Raw genomic sequence first — 10461 nt, 5'->3', positions numbered from 1 at the left:
CCATCAAGTGATTTCTTCAGATTAGGAATGCTCTATTCTTCTGAAGCTGTCTGTAATCATGTGGCTGAAGTAGACAATATGGTCAAGCATTCACAGGATTAGCACACTTTAGGTGAGCTCATTCTTTTCACAAAAAAAAAAAAAAATATTGCATCAGAGAGCTAGTAATTTTCTATTATTTAAGCTCAAACATGGATTCACACGTGAATCCCACAGAGAGCCCCAAAATTACATACCTATTGAGTTACAAGAGCACAAGCTTAAATTGGTGTAATTTCAGAATTTTTCTTACTTTTTGCTTCACTGAAATTAAGTGAAGCAGGATTACTTTATGAAATCACCATGAGTCCAAAAGCTCCTCTATTTCTTTCTAAGTATATCAGCCAGTCTCAATAAAACCTCATAATATCATTTTGCTACTGTTCTGAACATGGAGGCGAGGAAGGAGGGAGAACTGAAATTCATCTTACAAAGCACTGGATTATATCCAGCTACATTATATTTGTTATTTTTATACATTAAAAATGTTTTAATAAGCTTATCAGAAGTAGATGTTTGAAGTAATTTTCCCCCACAAAAAATTATTTTCATCAGTTGAAGACTGGTTATAATACCTATTACACATGCTATATAAGCTCATCACTGGAAATTCAAACAAAAACTGAAAGCAAAATTTAAGAAAAGATAGAAAAAAGCAGGGTGGTCTTCTAAAAACAGTGGTAGAAGTCCAGAAATTTCACCAGTACTAATGCAACAACTCTTCATTCAAGAGAGGGGCAGTTCTAACATCTGTGTTCTCTATAAGAATAGTGGTGTTATTCTTGTAGTACTCACAACTCATGAAAAGAGCATCCAGTTTATAAATACTTATCAGTTCATTTGATTGGAACATATCTGTCCCATAAAAAGCAGGAAAATCTTTCTTAAAGTATTGAAGTATTAAATTACACACAAAACCATATAAAAATATTAATCAATTTTCCTCTTCAAATACTTTTCATGTGTGTTTTAGAAAGACTTGATTACTTTACACAAACTGCACAACTGCAATGCCATCATAAGGTAGAACATCTTGCCTCTTTTTAATACATTACTCTATATAAGCACCCTCACAAAGACAGCTTGTGAGCTTTTCACAAATTATAATAATGGAACCACCTACATGTATATCAGTGCTGACAGATCTGGATCATCTTATTTTCACCTGCAGTAAGTTCAGAGTCAGCTAAAAACTAAATTATACAATGAACAGCTTTGTTGTAGGAATATGCATGGCCTTATTTTCCACCAACATTTGCAGAACAAATGCATGCAGCTAGCATAGATATTTAATATAAATGGTAATAAATACTAGTCAATTTGCAATCTCTTTTTTTTTTTTAATCCAAATTGAAGATAAAGTCCATCCCTTTGGGGTTTTTTATGTGCTGCTCTATAGATGGATGGTTTTGTCTATATAGATGCACACCTGCCCAACAGCCATTATCTGCAATAGATTAATGAATAAAAAGGAAAATGTATCCAAAAAGTTCTTGCTGTTAGTTGAAATGAGTAATTTCTTGATATGAAGAATGATGAAGAATTAACTAAAGATGAAGAATTAACTAAAGCAGAATTTTGTGTCCAGCTACTACACCAAATGCCATAAAATTCTGATGACCATTTGAAATCAAGACTTTACTGTGTGCTCTTCTGAAAGGCAGTGGCACTTCTGGTCTGAAATAAGAGGACTGCCAGCTGACATGATCATGCCACTCTGGAAGACCTAAGTTTTAAATACCAATAGTGACCAAATATAGTCTCATGTTATGCCAAGGAAGGTTTAGACAGGTCATCACTGAAAGCATGGCCAAGCACTGAAAGAGGATGCCCAGGGCATTGGTGGAATCACTGATGAAAATCATGTTGATGTAGCACTTGAGGACATGGTTTAGGGTTGAAGGTGTTAGGTTAGCTGTTGGGCTCAATATTAGGGGCCTTCTCCAACCTAAATGATTCTGCGATTCTTGTTCCTTGGGCATTGTAGAATGATTTGTGCAAGGATGGCTTCAGTCACATAGAACATGCTTGTAACTCAGAGGGAAAAGAAAGCACTCATTATTCACAGTGTTTCCTTGTGTTTGAAGATGTACCTGAACAATTTTTTCTAAAGAAATGTAAATATATAATTCATGAAAACATGAAACAAATTTGTGTGCAATACTGTGTAATAATACATGCCTTCCCCTCCTACTGGCAATGCAAAAAAAACCCCCAAAACTATTGTTCTTCAGTAAGCTCCAGGAAAGAGTATATTTAGCACTCTTAGCTTCTGGAGAAAAAAAGCACCGTCTTTCATCAACTACACTAAGATGAAAAAGACTTCAAAAGGCAAAATAACTGAATGTCCAAATTTAGGTAGAGTGCATTCTTCCTCCATAAAAATACCACTTCATTCAAAATATTAGCGATAGCTCCTTCTTCTGTCACAAGAAAAACTTGATATTAAGATTTTTCTCTATTTGTGTAGTAAAAATGCTACAAGCAATGAAAAACAAAACTTAACCACACCATAACAGCACATAATTATAACAACACACGAGTTAAAAAAACCCTTACACCATTGTATTGATGACACAAATATAATCCACATCAGCCCAGTATATCTAAAACCAAGTTTCCATTACAAGAGAAGTATCTGAACTAGGTAGAACTCCACTGGTAAGCAGTGAAGAAATTTTAACAAATGTTCAGGAAATTAAGACCTGAAAGAAGCACCAAAAAATTAGAAGGCCTACACCACATTAATAATGTAAATAGCTCACCAGCTTTAAGTATAATGGTTGTTTGAAAACTAACTGCAATATCAAAAGTATTTTCAAGAAATTCAAACCACAATTACTTTTTACACAGTGAGAGACCCTATTCTTATGTTTCAAGACAGTTAGAATGGCTTGCATTTTTAAAATTGTTCCTTAAATATTTGTGTGCATAACAATATCAGTCATATAAGTAGAGATCTAGACTGGACAATTTCCATATTGTCAGCAAAATAAAAGTTATGGAAGCTGTTTTCTCAAAAATTAGAAGTAGAAAATGTACCCTTAAAACTTGTGTCCCACGCAGGTGTTCAGAAGAAATTATTTAAAACACCTGGGCTTTAGACTCAATTTTTATGCTTATATGAATGCATTATTTGATAGTCTATATGTGATAATCATTACTGGTAATTATTTTTCTCTTACTTACTTGAGAAATAAAACCATAAAAGATTGCATGAAGAAAATTTGCATGAATTGGATTTGAATGTTTTTCAGTGGGATGAAGATCTTAAAAGGTTACTGCTTATGTACACCATTAACAGTTTATTTTGCTGTCTTCCATTACAAAGGAACAGAGCTGGTTTACCTACCACTTATTTAAACAATATTAACTATTTGTATATTACTGCTACTACAAAATCCCAGATCTATTACCGAGAACAAAGTCAATGGGTAAAGTGGAGCACAACATTTGACCTTTAAAAATATTTGTAAAGTTTTCCTCTTTTCTAGAGGGAGAGATATTTTGCTGAGTGGTTAATGAATTCAGACACTGACCATTTGACCTGGGTTTTTGAAAGTAATTAGCAGCTCCAGTTACCTGAAAGATGGAGCTAAGATGAGCAGGCAGTTTTAAACCAGCGCATTTCTAATTAAAAATGATGTTATTTACAGTCACTCGATAGACGTTGTAAGCATCTGTGCTCATAAAGAAATATGAAACAAAGGATTGATGATTTTTAGAGGCTATCCACAGTGCCTGAAAATAACAAGTGAAGGACGTTGAATATAAAATTGTTATAAATATAAATAATAAATATATATGTAATTGTTAGCTAGAGGAGATTATGGCTCTTGCTTAAACATATTTTTCAGGTAAACTGGAAATGTGTAATTTAATTAATTTCTATATCCAAGTTTTGTAGAGAAAGGAAAGGTTCTCAACAATGAGTGCAAAATTAAGCTGAAAGGAGCAGATAGTTGTATTGGCTTGTTGGACTAATGCTGAGAAGGGTATCACAAAAGGACAACAGTGTAAGTTTTAAGTATACAAATACTACTCAAAAACTCCAAGCTCCAAAAATACACAAAAGTAGTATCAGGCTCTGTGGCAAGAGGTAGTTACTAGGGAGTATAATTGCTGTAACAAAACAATTCTCACATTCATCACCATTGCATTTATTCCACCTCAAATTCCCTACTGCAAATATGCCATATGGATAATCATATTATATTTCAGATATATTAAACATATGTGGAAACTAGTCAAATACTCCAAAGGATTTTTAAAGGGCTGACATTAACTTTGTGACCTGTGGACTATAGTAAAAAAGTGTCTGTGGAGTATTCTTTGTCCTCAAACTATGTTTCTGATGCAACTCCTTGTCCACTGAATTTTTTATGACTTTCCAACTCAAAAGAGATTGAAAACTACTGCCATGTACTGACATACATAGTGGGAACTAAAACAAGAGCCAAAGCAAACTTTAAGATTTGAGCTAGTATCAAGTTTGAATATGACCAAAACTAGGTAGCAGATCCTGAAGTAGTTTCTTGGATTTCAGTAATTGGCCATTCATGTTATTGGATTAAGTTATCTGGGTATTAAACCAGTTACATTGACTTAATCAGGTGGGTAGAAAAGTCAGTAGTCTCAAGACAATTTAAGATATTTCTCTACTATAATAATTCAAATCCACTTTATTCAAAATGAAAGAATGTGTATTGTATTACATTTTAACAACCCAGCAACCTAAATACCAGTAATACAATAGTTTAAAAGGCCTAATGAATACTCCTTTTTCATTATCTGGTTTCAATATTTTTATTTAATTACAACAAGCTTTTGTATTTACTTTTGCCTTGAATATTGTTCTTACTTGAATTTAGACTCATTTTTATCCATGAAATAAAGTACAATAACTTAGACAGTGCTGTGCAGATTAATAGTTAAACAGTAAGCATAAACAAGGAAAATGCACTTACTCTTTTTAACAGAGTAACTAAATATTAAATAAAAAATAAGATAAAGTTGAAATTTAATTTTAAAAAATTAATTAAATTCAATTTAATAAAGTATTCAGAGAACAAATCAATGATGCCTTAAGCACCTGATACTGACAGCTGCCTCATCAGTTCTCAGGAATTAGAAAAAAATTTGCAAATCATTTTATAAAACAAAAGCATGTGCAAGTGTAATATTTGCATCCACCTTTTCTGCATGGATAAAGTGTCTCACTCTTTCATCATGTTAGCAAAAAAATTCTGGAATGCATAGCATTTTTCACATCCTACCTTTGCAGAGAAAAGGCTTAGGTTCAACTGGTGCTTGAAATGATCTCTGGACCTGGAATAAGACAGGAAAAAAAGTATTTAGTAGTCAAACTAAAAGAACTATGACCTCCTAAATGAATAAAAAACCCTGGAGGCATATTAATTAAAAAAAAAAAAAAAGTTGAAATTAGAAATCTGGGCAGTACTAAAAGCTTCTCCACATCCTTTCTACAATGGAGACTAAAACTGCCACCACATGGACCCAAATATTTAGGTCTCCAAATACCAACTGTTACAGCATATAATTAAAGTCAGTTTATAGCCTTTAATCAACATAATCAAATAAGCTAGTGAGATGAGAAATCACTACTGTATTTATTTATGGCACATAGCCAATATAACTAAAATAAGGATGTAGCCTTACCTGAATAGTTTATTGCCAATTGCAGGTACTGTGCCTATCCAAATTACATTTCTCTCAGTGTTTGTAAGAAGCTTGTCTATCCAGTGTAATAAAGTCAGGAAGAACTACATTTCTGATAATTTGGGTACTACAAGAATGAAAGTAACCTTTTCTATCTACTCCTAGTATTTTTTTCTGTGAACAACACAGAGAAAAAGGCACAATCACAACTCCACAGACTGTGCACAGTCAAAAAATAATTATGTTATATTTTATTTTGCTTTTCCTTCTACCAGTGCCTTGTGTTCCAGAAAGCTGAACTGGATGAAGTATAACATATATGTTTAATCAATAAAATAGCTGTTTTTCTAAACCAATCAAGGAGGAGAAATATATAATTTATCTTAGCTAGCTATTAATAATTTGTATTATCACAGAAAAATTCCAAATATAACTGTGCTCCATAATGACTTATTGTTTATAAGGACAGTAGAGAATTCTATAAAGGATGACAGAAAAAAGAGCCAGGATAATGAAGAGGAAAAAATGCCACTGTGTGTATTTTGAGGGGCTGCAAGAACTGAAACCATCCTAAAGAGAAGAGTCAATATATCTGATTGATAACTTTCATAATTATGAAGACTATATAGAAGTCACAAATTTAATATCTAAGTTAAATACATTATTTTGTATTTACCTCCAGTTTCTGTTTAAGTAGAGTACAGGTTTCTCACATCCCAAGTAACAGGGTAAATTACAAATGATGAACACACCTTATTTTGTAGAGGCACCAAGACTGCAAATACTTTATTCTCTGCTATATCTCTGTGATTAGTAGAGTAATGTAATCTCTAAATCTTAGATTGATTTGATTTATGTAGAATTCTGTAGAATGAAGCTGTTAAGGAATTCTTCATTACTTTTGTATCATCAGAGAATTTTCAAAATCTGCAAAATGCAATCCTGTTTTTGAGGTAATTTCAAAGGGAAATGTTCTGCTCAGCAGAAAATCTGATCTTATAGAACAGCATCATGCCCACCATCCTTTAAATCAGCCATTGTAATCACCGTTGTCACCCGTTGTGTCCTCCAGCAAGCACAGCCACAGATAGCTTTGCTTAGGCAGATCTTTATAAGTTGAGTTGAAAGCAATTTAATTTTGGCAAAATGGCTGCTTTCATTGTATACAGGACACCGAACCTCTTGTGTAGGACCTTTTCACCATGTTGTGATTGATTTTACATCTATTGAAAACAAGTCTGGTCTCTGCCATTTGTTTACCCTTGTATTCTCTCTTTATGCTTTGGTATGCATTTTTAATTAGATACACTCCAGTTCTTTCACCACTAGCTAACACTTTTATTTGGGAAGCAGTCTTTACTAGCCCTGCAAATATCCGCTGTTCTTTGCAATGTCAAGTCCTTTTCTCACCTTGCTTTGACTTGGTTATCACTTATATCACAAGTAATTCATCCATCTGTTAACTGCTCCAATTCACATTACTTGGCTTTATTTTAAAGATCTTAACAATGGTCAATGGTCTCATCTGGCAGCTGGTTTCTTGTAAAAAATGTGCCTTTCCCAAGTGACATTCTTGTGAGGATCAAAATATTCACTGAATGGGTTTTTATCTAGCAGTTTACAGGTCCCTCAGGCTCTCCATAGAACATATTGTATATACCCAGAGCTTTGGGCATGCCATGTGTAGCAATGTGGAGGACTTCACCTTCTTCAATTTTATTTCACTCTTCTCCAGCTTTCTGCCATGTTATCTTTACACATTGCTGGTTAATTCTTGTAAAAAAATTTATATGTATCATGCATCTACACGATTGTTTAGGTTTGCATCAAGAGTGTGCCTTTAAAGCAAAACCTTCCAAGAAGGAAACTAAAGTTTGGGAGTGCTGGAAGTAGATTCTCTCATTGAAAAATGGCAGAGCAGAAACGTGCTTCATACAATTTGGTTGTAAATGGGCATTCATCCTTGGGACACAAGTAGAGCTATCCAAAGTAGAAAATGCTAACAGAAATGTATCATGTCAATTTAGCCCCACACATTTACTCCTAGTCTGTACTAATCCCTAACACAGACATAATCACAGAAATAATTGAAATTGTCTTTGTTGGTTTGCTCTCACTGCCTGAAATTGGTGAAAAGCATTATACCAATTACACAGCACTTCTATAAAAGTAATGTTTCAGCCCAATCAGAAATATCTTAAGTAATAAAGGAAGAACAAAATTAATTTTTATTGTGTCACAAATAAGGGGGAGATCACCCACTGAATAAAGGGGAGGGGAAAAAAAAAGGTGTAGTATTGTTCCATCCCACAGGAATCCAGAAAAAACCCACAGTATGTCCACTTTACATACCACCTTTCTCTTAATTTACAGTTTTCAATTTACAGTCTTCTACACAGTTATTTAAATAAACTGTCTCTCACAGAGTAGCACCTTTGCAATTGCCAGGGACACAAACCCACTTCTCTGTTTCCTCATAAAAATTTTCCATAGACACCCCCAACACAAGCATTTCCAGCAAGACTGATTTTTTTCTTGGCCTTATCTTCTCCAGATGGTTTGTAGATAGTTCTCACAACTCAGCCATCACTTTAAATAGACTTAAAAAGACAAAAGTCCAGTTTCCTTTAGGACTGCATGTGCAACTTGTGGCTGGTGAAATTTCCAATATAAACAAGATCTTTTGGCACCAACTGGAGGGGGGCTGGGCCTGTGTATGGCTCACTGTAAGGAATGTTTGCTTTCTTAATATCCTCTCCCTTCTTAACTGGGATGGATTATATCCAAATACATTGCTACCATTCTTCTCACTCAAACTGACTTTATACTTGTCATACTTTAATGGGCAGGTCTGTGCTCTGAAAGAGATGCAAATAGTTTTGTTTGCAGGTTTTCAATAATCATATGTTTCATGATTAATGAAGCCTCTTTTGAGCCTCTAACAGCCTTCTGCAGCTGATTGTAGAATTGTTGAGAAGTCTAAAAAAAGTAATCTCACTCATATACTATCTTTAACTAATCCTGTAAAATTTTATTCATTGTTTGTGACAAGACTTGCTATTACTCTGCATGCAGCAAGGAGTTGATCAAGCATTGTACAAGCTGTTGGGGATGTCACAGAGGTCACCATCAGCACTTCTAACCGAGTGAGTGCTTGCCAAGGATAACAGAAGAAACCATTTCCCCATTTACAGGTTTGCCAAGACAGAGTTCCAGTCCATTCCCAGGGTGAAAGGCTGCAGTTTAAAACACTATTATTCCTTCATTACATTTGCAGTGTATAACTACCAAACATAATTCTAAATCAATCAATAAAATAGTGTGCTTCTGGCTCTACTACCCTCTCACAAACATGATCTCAGCTCTTCTACTCCTTGAAGTATAGTCATTTCCCATGTTCTGTTCTTCATGTTTAAACACAGAAAACAAAAATATCCACAAGTCCAACGTTTTGTTCAACCCACAGTGCATCAGGTATTCTAACACCTGGCTTTCTGAAACTGTATCTTCTGTTGAGTTTGTTTGGGATTTTTGGTGTTGATGATTTTGGTTTTTTTAATATTATAACTAAGTCCTGGAGAATTCCTCCTGTCCTAGCACAAACAGCACTCTCTACATAAATGATGTGCCAGAAAATTGTGTCCAATCTCTCAGTGCATTCTTCACGTTCTACACACCATTCTTAAATTTTGCCACTTAGCTATGTGAAATTGCATTATTTAATTACAGAGCCTCAGAAATATTGCTGCATTAATCCAATCAAAAACAGATTTGAAGGGAAAATTATATACCAGGAGATAGGAAAAAAATGACGTGATCTCTTAGCAAGTCTGATCTCTGTTGATCACTTCACTACAAACAAGGACAGGTTAGCATGTGGAAACCAGGAAAAATGTAAGGGTCCAATCAAAGCTAGTTTTTACCACTTATAAGAGCCATCCAAGTAATAAAAAAGGGAACAAACCTTGAACATTTTCTTGCACTGCATTACTGCAAATCAATAAATAAAATCTTCTATAGATTAGCACGGGTTAGACCAAAACAATGAGGGATTCGGTAGCATGCAAGAGAGTGCCCTTCAGATTAAATGACAATTTGGAAGTGTTTAACAACATATGGTCTCTTTTCTTTGACATATACGATTAAGAATATATCATTTTTATATAAAAATATAAAATACCATCTGTCATAAGTTCCAACCATGATACTGCCTCTATATATCCAATTAATTCACTATACTTTCTAGTGTAAATATTTCTCCTATTTTCTCATTTTTCTTTTTCTCTAACTATATTTATTTATAAAATTTCAATAAATGTATATATTTAAAAAGTCAATACTATGACTTGAAATGTAATTAGGAATAACAATGAAAGTCTGTTTCACTTTGTATTTCAAAGAAGGGCCAAATCTTCAAATGGTTTGAAATGCCATTGCTCATTTAAGTCAGTGGGTATAGGCGTAATATAAAGATTTAACTATGTTGGTTTTCTTTATTATACACATCAACCCAGAGAAATACTCACTTTTCACAAATAAATATTTGTGCTTCTTTCTTTTTTCAGAAATGCAGGGTACTTTAAACACACATGACTGCAGAATGAGAACCCAAATATAACGGGTATCGCTCCTTAAGGTGTCAGAATTCTAGTGAATATGGAGGAATAAATGGATTGCTCTCAAAATCATGGCAAAAACCAGCAAAACACATAATGCATTTCAATCCACTGAATTAATACTTCG

The sequence above is a fragment of the Ammospiza nelsoni genome, chromosome 7, assembly GCF_027579445.1.
Source record: "Ammospiza nelsoni isolate bAmmNel1 chromosome 7, bAmmNel1.pri, whole genome shotgun sequence".
Classification (NCBI taxonomy): Eukaryota; Metazoa; Chordata; class Aves; order Passeriformes; family Passerellidae; genus Ammospiza; species Ammospiza nelsoni.
This window is presented reverse-complemented; position numbering follows the sequence as displayed.